This window comes from Pinus tabuliformis, chromosome 2_2 (assembly GCF_031772625.1).
Source record: "Pinus tabuliformis cultivar Carrire ecotype Pingquan chromosome 2_2, CPIR1, whole genome shotgun sequence".
Taxonomy (NCBI): domain Eukaryota; kingdom Viridiplantae; phylum Streptophyta; class Pinopsida; order Pinales; family Pinaceae; genus Pinus; species Pinus tabuliformis.
The window spans coordinates 949,984,926-949,999,218 of NC_142300.1; the positions used below are offsets into that span (position 1 = coordinate 949,984,926).

The following is a 14,293-nucleotide window of genomic DNA, read 5'->3' on the forward strand; positions in this document are numbered from 1 at the left end:
AATCTCAAAAGAGGCGTCTTCACTATAGAATTCTCATGTTATGCCCTTGAGCAGGTTTAGTTAACTTATGGAAAACAACACCCGTGCAATCCATGGCCTCATGAAGTTTTGAAAATTTTAATAGATATCATGAGGTTGAAACCTTTAACAACCCCAATAAATTAATTATATTTCATTTTGATAGGCAGTGAATTAAATATAGATACCGTGACTTGTGAGAAGGAAACCCTGTTTCATATATCTCTGTAATTAAAAGAAAGTGATCGACAATAACACTAATATTACAAAAATGAACATAGTCAAGTCTTCTGAAACATGTAGCTATTACCTTAAATGCTCTATGTATGTCAAGGTTATTTGGAAGACCATCCTGCATCCATGGATTGCCAACAATAGTTTGCATCTTTAGCCTTCATGTCGAGATTTCAGGATGAATGATGAGGGGCAGTGTTGTTATTGGCATTAGATGGGTGAAAGTTGCATTTGCCTCTTCACCCTTCTTGAAGGCTGTGGAGGTGGAGGCTATCTATTGGTAATATGAACATCCTTCCACACAATTCTTCCCATTCTAACTGAATCCATATGAACAGAGGTTGTTTTCCAGTATCAAGAAGGAAAAATAGACCTCATCCTTGCTCCACTTTTGCTTCAAAGAAGATGAAATACCCTCTGATACTGAACGAGATTTCGAATTCTTGTTACTGATACTGTTTCTAGAGAGAAGAGGGTGTAGGAAGTTTACATAGAGGCACCTAAATCCGCCGAAGTCCATGACCATGGATTTCAACTTCCCACTCTGAAGCGAGGCGGTGGATAACCAATGGTGCGTGCGGATGGATTTCCAGAGATCCTCGTTGCATCTGACTTGCTTCCATTTATTTCCCAGCCAAGAAAGCCCTCTACCTACTCTCCTTACTGAGTTAAGTTGTTATTCTACCATCTTATCCCTCGTAGTGTAGGCTTAGAATTCAAAGTGCAGTGGTTGAGCAACCGGATAGAGAGTCGGTCGAGTACATAAATGACCTCATCTAATCCCACGCTCTCCTTGCGATATAGATAAGGCCGAGTGACTCCCTCCCATTATCTATAATAAATTCCCCTTCTCAGTCGAGTTTCTTATAGATAACAACCAACATTCATATTATGTATGTAATAAGGTGGCGTGCAATTACTGTCGGAGGGAGCGAGCAACAACCCTCAAGGCACTCGCTAGGTGAGGCATGAAATTGGGCCCACATTGGACCACTCATACATTTATTTCTCACCCAAGAAACCATGACTAGATGGAGCATGGTCAGCGCGTAGTGTGTGGCAGTGTGCTTTGACATATCTAACATGCAAAAATAAAAAGGTGGACAACGGTAGGGAGTGAGCCAATTCAAAAAGAAACACCTTCGGTGTAATTATATATTATTTATTAATATATTAAATTATATTATATACTCAATATTAAATTTATGATAATTAAATCTAAGAAAAATCAATTATGATAATTTCATCTATCATAATAATTATTTGGAGAAAGTTTCTTCATACAAATATTCAAGTATTGACATTTATTAGATCAATTGGAATTGTAGCATTAACAAAAGGATCATTAAGGATGAAATGTTTATTATTAGCTTGAAACCAATTGTAAGCTGATTAATCTTTGGGTTGGAGCGACAAATGGTTCCTCTTTGAGACTCTCGTCACCCATATTATTTTATATGGCTGTGAGGTTTGGCGTTGTAGTATATCTAGATAATCATGGAGGAAAATTGAGTTGATCCAAAAACAATTTGTAACCAACAAACTCAAGATGAAAGGAAATGTTGAGATTGCAACAAGATGATGGAGCTTAGTGAAAAGAGTTGCCTTCACTAAGTGGGCCCGCAGGCTATTTTTGGCGCAAGTCTATTTTTTAGACTATGTCTATTTTTAGACATATGGATCATGTCTATGGATTGCATGTTGCTGTTTATGGATGATTGATCAAGTTGGGAAAAAATAGATGGACTTCTATTTTTGATGAAAGTGTGAGTGATCATAGTGTGAGTGATCAAAGTCTATTTTTAGACTGGCTATCAAAAATAGAAAAGTCAAATATTATTATCTCACAATAATATTTGGACTATAAACTTAATCTTATTCTCTTGGAGCACTTCAGTTTGAGCTACAGAGGTGGCACATGCAGCTGTCAGAAGGAAATACACTTTTCTTATGAGTCAGTTGAGTTGTTGCATGCATGACTTCAGTTAGAACTCAATCAGTTGAGTTTGGTGGAGTTGATTGTGGAGTTGTTGGAGTTGTGTTCAATTTAGCTTTGTTAAACTGGTTGTATTTAGTCTAACTGGCAAATAGACTAGAGATGAGTTGGGTGAATTAGTTATTAATTAATTCACAAGTTATTAACTCATAATACAACTAATGAATACATCAGTTAACTCAGTTGCATGTCAGTGCATGTTCAGTTCAATAGGGAGAAGTGGTAGAGAATTAGATTGCTATCAGTTGTGACTATAGTTGTGCACCAGATCTTTCACAATCAAGGGATTGAGTATGCCAATGAGTTTGATCACGTATTTTCCCACATTATAGCTTGTGCTCACGTCCAACAAAGAGTGAGTGACTATTTTGCAGGTGAAAAACGAGTTTGGTAAGCCATTCTCATCAGTTCTTGAGCAGGTATTGAGCAGTGGAGGCAGGCAAGCAGTGGAAGAGATTTGGAGATAAGATCTGAGTTGTATTGTGTGTAACAGAGGTGGAGATACTTGTGAGAAGTATTATGCTGTGTAATGTTACATGACTCAATCATTAATATACAGATAGTTGGGGTTTTTAGCGAGATGCTTTCCTCGGGATACATACTGTGTTAATGTGTGAATGTTCTTGATGTTTTATTGTTATTGATGCTGCTATATTGATGATCAACGTAGAGGAGCTTATGTATTGTGTATGTTTTCCGCAATAGTACATGATCAGGATAATCTCCATTGAATATGTGTTAAATTATTCAAAATTTCTACATGGTATCAGAGCGAGGTAGATAATTGTAGAAAAAATTTCTACATGGTATCAGAGCTGTTGATCATCATATCTACTATTCAGGAAGTGTTTACATTCTATTTCTTCAGGCAGAGTTTGTAATTGGGCCAGGTAGCCTCTGGATTCATCCTTCCTTTGGAAGGTGAGATATCTGGTGAATGCCCATACAGTCAATCTCTGTACGAGAAATATTGTGTTCTCACGAATCTTAGATCTGAGGCGGTTGAGTTGGTTGCTGGTGGAATTCGAATTTGCAGCAGTGTTTTCTTAGTGACAACGCAGCAATGTCTTTCAACGGATTGCGATTGGAGTATGTTCTTGAGGGCAGCTCAAACTATATTGCATGGAAGGACAGGATGGAGGCAGTATTGGATGATAACGGGCTGAAGGAGTTCATAGATACGGATATCCCAAAGCCTACTGATGCTGCTGAGGCGGAAATTTGGCAAAAGAAGACCGCAAAATGTCGAAGGATTCTGTTGGAGGGCGTGAAGGATCACATTGTGTCCAGCCTTCATGGAAAGGTTACTCCATATTTGATGTGGAAATCATTAACAGAATTATTCCAAAGCAAGAGCGATCAGAGGAAGCTGGCGCTCAAAGATAAACTCAGAAACATCAAATGCGAGAAGGGTGATAGTATTCCCAAGTATCTCACAAAGTTCACTCAGTTTCGAGATGAGATGGGAAGTGTGGGGGTTACTGTCGATGATGAGGACTTGGTGAGCTTGGCTCTCCTTGGTCTTCCGAAGAGTTGGCATTCCTATCAGGACTCTGTCAATGGTCGGGAGAAGTTGCCAGGATGGGAAAGACTATGGTCAGATCTTGTGCAGGAGGAGATCAGGCGGAGTACCAAGGACGAATCTTCGTCAAAGGGAGCTGATGAAGAGAATTGTGCTTTGGCTGCCAAAGCAAAGAAAGGGAAGAGCAAGAAAGATTTTCAGTCTGGTGCGAAAGGCAAGAAGCAGGATATGTCCAAGGTGAAGTGTTTTCACTGTCACCAGCACGGACACTATGCCACAAATTGTCCGCAGAAGAAGAAGAACAAGCAAGCTGCTGGATCTGCAAGGGGAGAGGCCTTAGCTTCTCAGTTTGAGCTTGATTTTTCATTGATCGCATGCTTGGTTTCAAGTGTGATGGGATCAGTGTGGTTCTTGGACAGTGGTGCGTCTTTTCACATGACAAGAGATAGAGATTTGTTCTCTGATCTGGAGGACAAAGATCTTGGAGTGCACATCGAGATGGGCGATGATGGTAGATACAGTGCGACTGGTATCGGTACCATTTCCTTTGAGAGGGAGTCTGGTAAACCCTTTGTATTGAGGGAAGTCATGCATGTTCCAGGATTGAAGAAGAATCTCATCTCAGTGGCGATGTTAGAAGACAAGGGGTATGATGTTGTTTTCAGCGAGGGAAAGGCCTTCCTGCGCAGCAAGACAACTGGTGAGACCCGGAAGATAGGGGTTTGAGGGAGGAACCTTTATCAGTTGCATGTAGATGGATGCGCAGCAATGGCAGGCAAGGCAGAAGGATTGGTGAGCCGAGATGATGGCGAGTTGTGGCACAGGAGATTGGGTCACCTTCACCATGGAGCCTTGAAGATACTGCATCAGATCACTACAGGGCTTCCTAAAGGCACACTTGCGCAGTCAGATCAGTGCAAGGGGTGTACTTTGGGGAAGTTTGTGAAAGCCACCTTTCACGACAAGGATAGTCGTGCCACGACGATCCTTGAGAGAATTCACACAGACGTGTGTGGACCTTTCTCAGCTGCTTTGACAACAAAACACAGGTATTATGTGATTTTTGCTGATGATTTCTCTCGTAAGTGCTAGATCTTCTTCATGCAGAAGAAGAGCGAGACATATTCAAAGTTCTGTGAATTCAAAGCACTGGTCGAGAAGGAGTCGGGGAAGAAGGTGAAGGCTCTTAGGAGCGATAATGGTGGTGAATACATCTCGGACGAATTCAAGGATTTCTGCAAGACAGAAGGGATTCGTAGAGAGCTCATAGCTCCCCATAACCCACAACAGAACGGGGTAGCTGAGCGGAAGAACAGAACGATTGTGGTTGCTGCACGGGCAATGTTGCATAATCAGGGCCTACCCCTTCACTTGTGGGCGGAAGCATGCAATACAGCAGTTTATGTGCATAACCATTGTCCTCATAGGATACTTGGCATGAGTACACCCGAGGAGGCTTATTCTGGTAAGAAGCCTGATCTTTCTCATTTGAGGATTTTTGGTGCTAACATTTACATGCATGTGACGAAGGATGCCAGAAAGAAGTTGGAGCCGACCGCAGAGGTTGGGATATTTTTGGGGTACACTGATACGCCCCACAACTATTGTGTGTATTTGCCAGACAGTGGTAAAACTGTTGTGCGACGGGATATAAAATTTCAGGAGGAGAAAGCCATGAAGTGTTCGCTTGAGAGGGAGCTACGCTTGCATGCAGATGAGGAGCTATTAGTTCCTAAGGATGAGCTTCAGGACGTGGATCAGCCACAGGACGAGGTTCATGGAGTGGAAGAGACCACTCATGCAGCGCCAACCATCAGAGGGCGAAAGCGCTTGACAGAAGCTGAGCGACTGGCTCAAGATGCAGAGAAAGTTGTAGGACCACCTACAGCCCAACGCAGGCAGAGACAGTCACCTGATCGGTACACTGGATACATGGCACTTATGAGCAATTGTGTTGTGACTGAGCCATCCTCTTTCGAGGAAGCTGTGGAGGATCCCGCATGGGTAGACGCCATGGTGGAAGAGTATGATTCTATTGTCAGAAACAGTGCATGGGAGATTGTTCCTAGACCGGAAGGGAAATCCGTGGTGGGTTCGAGATGGATCTACAAAGTCAAGAAGGCAGCTGACGGGAGTGTGGAGAAGTACAAGGCAAGATTTGTTGCCCGAGGCTTTTCACAGATTGAGGGGATCGATTATGAGGAGACCTTTGCACCTGTCGCAAGGTATTCTTCCATACGGACGATTCTTGCTCTCTCAGCGCAGATGGGATGGCACATTCATCAGATGGATGTGAAGACTGCGTTCCTCAATAGAGTCATTGAGGAGGAGGTGTACATTGAGCAGCTCGAAGGCTTTGAGGTCTTCAGCAGCGAGTCGCATGTGTGCAGGCTCAAGAGATCGCTGTATGGGTTGAAGCAAGCACCACGTGCTTGGTACACACGGATAGATAGCTATTTCACAGGACTTGGATTCTCCAAGAGCGAGGCAGATCCGAACCTATACCAGATTGTGGTGGAGGGTAAGTTGCTTATCATTGTACTGTATGTTGATGATTTGATTCTAACGGGTGATGAGCTGTTGATATTGTCATGCAAGAAGGATCTTGCTACAAAGTTTGAGATGAAGGATTTGGGCCTCCTTCACTACTTCCTGGGATTGGAAATATGGCAGCGCAGTGGTGGACTGTTTGTTTCTCAGGGCAAGTATGCTCGGGAGATATTGGAGAAGTTCAACATGCATGGCTGCAAGCCTGTTGATACTCCTCTTCTTGGAGGTTGGGGGAAGGAGGATGCCACTTCGGGAGAAGAAGTGGATGCCACTGTTTATCGACAGTTGGTGGGGTCGCTAATGTATTTGGTCAATACACGACCTGATATATGCTATGCAGTTAACCAGCTTTCACAAGCTATGGTTAAGCCTACCAAGCTCTTCTGGAAGGCGGGCAAGCATGTATTGCGCTACTTGAGAGGCACATCGGCATATGGTTTGTGGTACAGACAGGAGGATGAGGTGAAGCTATGTGGCTTCACGGATGCAGATTGGGCAGGAAGCCCAACAGATAGAAAGAGCACATCAGGAGGGGTCTTCAGTATCGGATCGACAACAGTTTCTTGGTATAGCAGGAAATAGAGATCCGTGGCACTCAGTTCAGTGGAGTCCGAGTATATGGCAGCAAGTTTGGCTGCATGCGAGGCTATATGGATGAGGAAGATCCTAGTTGGTTTGTTCGGTTCTCATTTGGATCCTACTGTGATTTACTGTGATAACCAGAGTTGCATTAAACTCTCAGCTAATCCAGTATTTCATGATAGATCTAAACATATTGACATCAGGTACCATCATATCAGAGATTGTGTGCAGCGGAGGATCATGTTACTTTCGTACATTCCAACGGAGGATCAGGATGCTGATATTTTGACGAAGGCTCTCACCAGGAGCAAATTCGAGTACCACCGAGGCAGGATAGGGGTTGTTGATAATCCATATCTTATCGAGAGGGAGTGTTGAGATTACAACAAGATGATGGAGCTTAGTGAAAAGAGTCGCCTTCACTAAGTGGGCCCGCAGGCTATTTTTGGCGCAAGTCTATTTTTTAGACTATGTCTATTTTTAGACATATGGATCATGTCTATGGATTGCAGGTTGTTGTTTATGGATGATTGATCAAGTTGGGAAAAAATAGATGGACTTCTATTTTTGATGAAAGTGTGAGTGATCACAGTGTGAGTGATCAAAGTCTATTTTTAGACTGGCTATCAAAAATAGAAAAGTCAAATATTATTATCTCACAATAATATTTGGACTATAAACTTAATCTTATTCTCTTGGAGCACTTCAGTTTGAGCTACAGAGGTGGCACATGCAGCTGCCAGAAGGAAATACGCTTTTCTTATGAGTCAGTTGAGTTGTTGCATGCATGACTTCAGTTAGAACTCAATCAGTTGAGTTTGGTGGAGTTGATTGTGGAGTTGATGGAGTTGTGTTCAGTTTAGCTTTGTTAAACTGGTTGTATTTAGTCTAACTGGCAAATAGACTAGAGATGAGTTGGGTGAATTAGTTATTAATTAATTTTCAAGTTATTAACTCATAATACAACTAATGAATACATCAGTTAACTCAGTTGCATGTCAGTGCATGTTCAGTTCAACAGGGACAGGTGGTAGAGAATCAGATTGCTATCAGTTGTGACTATAGTTGTGCACCAGATCTTGCACAATCAAGGGATTGAGTATGCCAATGAGTTTGCTCACGTATTTGCCCACATTATAGCTTGTGCTCACGTCCAACAAAGAGTGAGTGAATATTTTGCAGGTGAAAAACGAGTTTGGTAAGCCATTCTCATCAGTTCTTGAGCAGGTATTGAGCAGTGGAGGCAGGCAAGCAGTGGAAGAGATTTGGAGATCAGATCTGAGCTATATTGTGTGTAACAGAGGTGGAGATACTTGTGAGAAGTATTATGCTGTGTAATGTTACATGACTCAATCATTAATATACAGATAGTTGGGGTTTTTAGCGAGATGCTTTCCCCGGGATACATACTGTGTTAATGTGTGAATGCTCTTGATGTTTTATTGTTATTGATGCTGCTATATTGATGATCAACGTAGAGGAGCTTATGTATTGTGTATGTTTTCTGCAATAGTACATGATGAGGATAATCTCCATTGAATATGTGTTAAATTATTCAAAATTTCTACAGGAAATACTTCCTATCCTATCATCTTGATTTAAGCTAGTTTTTCCCCCCATTGAAAGCATGGCCATGTTTAGGTATCTAATGTATAAGAAGAAACTTTACAACATGGATGCCACGAGGTTCCCCAAAACTTCTTCTAGCTCTAGCTCGAACCCCCACCTCTGGGTGAAGCAAGGATGGCATAAGGATGCATGGTCTTGGCTAGACCACTGGGGGATAAAGGAGGAAATCAACATAGAGAATAAGGATAATATAAAAAATACTATTCTTCCAAATTTAAAGATAAGTTGTGGGATGACAAGGAGATGGAGGGGAAAATGAAGCTAAGGTATTATAAGGAGGTGATCAACCTCACTCATGCTAACTAAATTCATCATTATGTCTTCAACAATACTAATAAGAAAATGGAAATTGTGAAAATAATAACTAATTCTCATGAGCTCTCAAGTGAAACTCATAGTTGGTCTATTCCCAAAACACCTTGGGATGATAGAGGTTGGCACCTTTACAATACTAAGAGGGTTCAACATGATTTTTTTTTTCTTGGTTTGTTAGGCTATTATCCATTCTCATTTCCAAAACACACTACCAACTTTCTTGACTTGTTAAGTCAACAAAACTATAGTGACCTAGGAATGCTTCTTTCCCTTCTTTTTGATCATAAAAATAAAAAATAAAAGAGTCTCAATTAGTCTCTTACTTTCTTAAGGTTCCGTTGACCAAATTGGTCTTAGTGAATGTTATTCATAAACATCATTATCATGAATTAATTATCTCATAGTAATTTTGACGGGAATTGAAATGTTACAATAATATTTACAAATTTAAAATAATAACTAAAAGAAAATTAATTCAATATGAAAAAGATATTATAGATTATTAATTTATTACGTGTTATTTTTATTTAGCAATATGATTTAATTTATTTATTTTTAAGTCATTTTAATAGAGAAAAAAAAAATTGATAAGGGTGGTTACCCTTCACTAAATTTTTCTTCTTGATGATGAGTATGGAAATTAATAGAGGTTGCTGTAGGTAGAGGGGGAGCATGATGTAGAGAAGCAATAATGATATGACAAATGGAAGACCATTTCTTTCTCTCCCACTAAAATATCTCTAACAACATGTGGATTGTGTGTTCTACATGCATCTCTATACATACATGGTGGTCTTGATAAAGGTACGAGTCACGTTGAAGATGGAGAACGAGTGGTGTCAAATCGAAAGAAATGGTTGAGTAAATCCATTGAAAATTGTTTGTGTGGTATCAATTGAGATAATGAGATTGTCTTTCAGAATAATCACATCATTGAGATTTGGTCGACCTTTCGAACCAACTAATGTGGTTCATCGGTCATGTCAAATCACTTTTATATTTATAAATATATCATTTATATAAACATAAGTGAATGATTTTAAAAAGGTTTTGATCTATTAAGAAGAGTCATGCATTTCTCACAACATAAAATATTCACAATATCTATTGCTACAATGAAAGAATTTGAAGAAGAAAGCTTTTCATGTGATTATGAGATCACTTTTATATTTATATATAGATTTTTATTTTGTAAGTTTGGTAGGACCTTTCCATTATTTTTCTATCAAAACAACAAGTTACATACACATGTCTTAAGGTTAGGTGGCCCTAACCTACCCTGAGGGAAACCGGGTATGTTGGCCACCTCATAGAAAAATAATCCATCTAAAGACAAAATAATAAGACTTTCTAGTCACACTATATGTGTGTGAGAGTCTTTGTTTTTCCTACTAGCTAGATACCTATAAACATAGCGATAATATGCCTAAAATTTTGAAATTCTTCATACAAAACTAAAACCAGGGGTGCACTATCACTCTACAAATCATCAGCTGAATCAACAGGAGGAGAGTCCTTCACAGTGGAACCTGGCAACTTCGTGTGGGGAATGCATGGGATGTGTTGCTCAATGCGGTTGAGGCATCCATTTTGCTACTACAATTGAAATTGGATCTTTTGAAAATCTTTATTATAATCCAAGTGCCCATGGGAAGACATATGCATGTTTGGTGGAAACTTCTTTAAGGCTTTATCCAGAAGGATCTTCATCATCCAATATAAGTGGACCGTTTTCTTGTATTGAGTGGAAGGTATGGCCAGGTTCTAGAATAAAATTTTGTCACTCTTCCAAATCAATTTCCAAACTTTCCTCTATTTGTTTATTCTCATCTTCCCAATATATTATGCACTGCTTGAATGAGTTTGAACTTCCCAAATGATATGTCTGAGTGGCTTCCTAGATAAATCGAGATGTTGATTTACAATCCCCATGGATGAGCTAGGTTGAATGGTCTCAGAATGGGATTCCTTCCTCTATTTCTCGTAATCGCGACCTCTTTGACCATTCCTATCCTTACTAAAGGCACGAAGCATTTTGCTACACCTACAAATCAAATAATGGGTTGTCTCAAAATCTGGAGGTTGGCCCAAACATAATATAGGCTCAAAAGTAAGACACTTTCGAGGGTCGCTACATCCCTTAATACCTTCCAATGAAATTGCATACTAAACCAACGAAATAAGGATCCAATTAGGTTGTCATCAAGCGACCACAAGTAGTTACAGTCCCCCATCTACTATTGCTCCACCAATTCCCGAAGTCAGGCCTATACTGACAGACTGAAACATCCACAAGAAAAACACCAGAAGTGGCCACGTGAATCTCATCTATAATTAATTTGAGCAACAACACTGTGCATCGGAGAAAGAAAGAACAATTGAGTCATGACCTACCCCTAGACCAGGACGCACACACAACCATGCGCCGAAACCATATACAATATACCATTACCACAGGGACAAGATTGACATAACTTCATTGAAAATGATTTGTGTGGTATCAATCCACTCCTATATAGCATTGGTATCAAGAGATATATGTGGAGTTTATATTTTAATGTGAAATGTGCAAAAATGTTAACACCTTTGAGTTGTGTGTTCTACATGGATCTCTATAGATACAAAACGTTTTGATCAAGGAAGAGTCCTGTGCATAGAAGTCACATTGAGGATGGAGAATGAGTAGCATTGATTGGTCTGGCATGAAATGGAAATAAATTGTTGAATAACAACTCCACTAAAAATGATTTGTGTGGTATCAATCCACTCCTATATCACATTACCACCATGGTGGTTGTTGGTCTTCGTGGCAAGAGAGAAGGAAAACAAATTAAAGATCCATCCTCTCTGTTTCTGACCACACATTCTTCCAACCACAGATTCTTCCAAAGAACATGAGCTGTGTGCTCTTGTATATATACACAACGACTGTAATGAAGAAGTCGTGTAAGTCACGTTGAAGATGGAGAATAAGTGAGAATCCATTCGTGTGGTATCGCATCTAAAGGAATTGTTGTATAACTCCATCCAAAATTATTGGTGTGTTATCAATTCACTCGTATAATTTTATCCCCACGGTGGTCGTTGGTCTTCGTGGCATGAGAGAGGTGAAAAAATTTCAAGTGTCTTCTAACCTTCTCGAAAAAGGTATATGTTGAGTTTATAAGTTTTAAAAAGCAAACAAAATATACCAAGCACAGATGGTTGATTAATCATATTTCAATTTAAAATTTAAATATGTATATTATTATATATTATTTAATAATATATTAAATTATATTATATACTCAATATTAAATATATGATAATTAAATCTAAAAAAATTAATTATGATGATTTCATCTATCATAATAATTATTTGGTAAAAGTTTCTTCATACAAATATTAAAGTATTGACATTTATTAGCTCAACTGCAATTGTAGCATTGACAAAAGGATCATTGAAGGATGAAAAGTTTATTATTATCTTGAAAACAATTGGAAGTGGAGTGATCTTTGGGTTTGGAGTGACAAATGGTTCCTCTTTGAGACTCTCGTCACCCCTATTAGTTTATATGGTTGTGAGGTTTGGGGTTGTAGTATATCTAGAGAATCACAGAGAAAAATTGAGTTGATCCAAAAACAATTTATAACCTACAACCTCAAGATGAAAGGACATGCCTCCTATCCTATCATCTTTATTGAAGTTATGTTTTGACCCATTGAAAGCATGGCCATGATTAGGTATCTAATGTATAAGAAGAATATTTACAACTTGGATGCCACGAGGTTCCCCAAAACTGCTCCTAGCTCTAGCTAGAACCCCCACCTCCAAGTCAAGCAATGATGGAAAAATGATGCCTAGTCTTGGCTCAACCATTTGGGGGATAAAGGAGGAGATCGTCTTGGAGAATAAAGATAATATGAAAAATATTATTCTTCCAAATTTAAAGATAATTTATGGGATGATAAGGAGCTAAAGGGGAAAAGGAAGTCAAGGTATTATAAGGAGGTGATCAACCCACTCTTGCTAACCAAAATTATTGTTTTGTCTTGAGAAATGTTAATAAGAAATGAACATTGTGAAGATAAGAACTAATTCTCATGGTCTCCCAATAGAAACTCGGAGTTGGTCTATTCCCAAAACACCCTGGGAGAAAGTATTTGCCATCTTTATAATACTTAAGAGTGTTGAAGATGAAAAACATTTTTTTTACAATACTAAGAGGGTTGAAGATGAAAAGCATGTTTTTTTGGATTTCTCAGCTCTTACTCACATCCCTTCTCATTTCCAAAACATTTGCCACCCTACCAACTTTCTTGACTTGTTAAGTCAACATAACTATAGTGACCTATGAATGTTTATTTCCCTTCTTTTTTATCATAGAAATAAAATATGAAAGAGTCTCAATTAATCTCTTACTTTCTTAAGGTTCCATAGATGACATTGATCTTAGTGGATGTTAATCATCGACATCATTATCATCTTCATAAATTAATTATTTCATAGTAATATTCATAGAGTTTAAAATGTTACAAAGATATTTACAAAATTAAAATAATAACTAAAAAATAAATTCCCATAAAAGAAATATTATAGTTAATTTATTACTTGTTATTTTTATTTACCAATATAATTTAATTTATTTAATTTTAAGTTCTTTTAATTTAAATTAATAAAATTGATAATAATAATTAGCGTTCATTAAAATTTTCTTAAGCAATAATGATATTGCAAACTTAAGAGCCATTTCTCTATTTCCCACTAAAATCTCTCTAACAACATGTCAGTTGTGTTCTATATGCATCTCTATATATACATGACGATCCTGATAAATGTACAAGTCACGTTGAAGATGGAGAACCACTGGGAAATTCTTAAGAACAAGTCACTCATCCAATTATTAGTGGCTTAGTGCATCACAACATGCCACATTTTCAGCTGATTTTATCACTCCAACTCCAGAGTCTTCACGATTTAGTCATCACTCCAACTCCAGAGGCTTCACGATTTAGTCTAATTAATGCAGATACCGATTATTAACGTCTATGATACCATGTCCATGCATGTTACTTCATGTACCATTCATTTTCCGATAGCTTTATCTTTCCGGAAAGACTTATTTCCAATTTTATTGTATAGTAAATGCCGCCTGACGTGGGTCAATATAACACGATATAATAAGTCGCACGGTAATGAGAGAGAAAATAAATAGCGGCGTGTTATATAGTCTCCATGTCAAGTGGCATTTACTTTGCAATAGGGTTATATCGGTTTTATGTCAGGCCGCATTTATTATGCAATAGAGTTGGAAATAGGGCTTTCCCATCTTTCCAACGTCGTCATCAGGCCAGACGACTTTCAGAATAATCTATAATGAGACTTTTTGGAAATGGACAAGACGTTGCTATGAGTGATGGTCATACATAACATGGCAATAATTACCGCGTCTCTTGATTTCCCGACA

At 38.8% G+C, this 14,293-nt stretch overlaps 1 pseudogene; it reads right to left on the bottom strand.

The window, feature by feature from the left end:
* Positions 1 to 353: 353 nt before the first annotated feature.
* Positions 354 to 14,293, bottom strand: part of LOC149196343 (uncharacterized) — a 33,058-nt pseudogene continuing 19,118 nt past the window's right edge.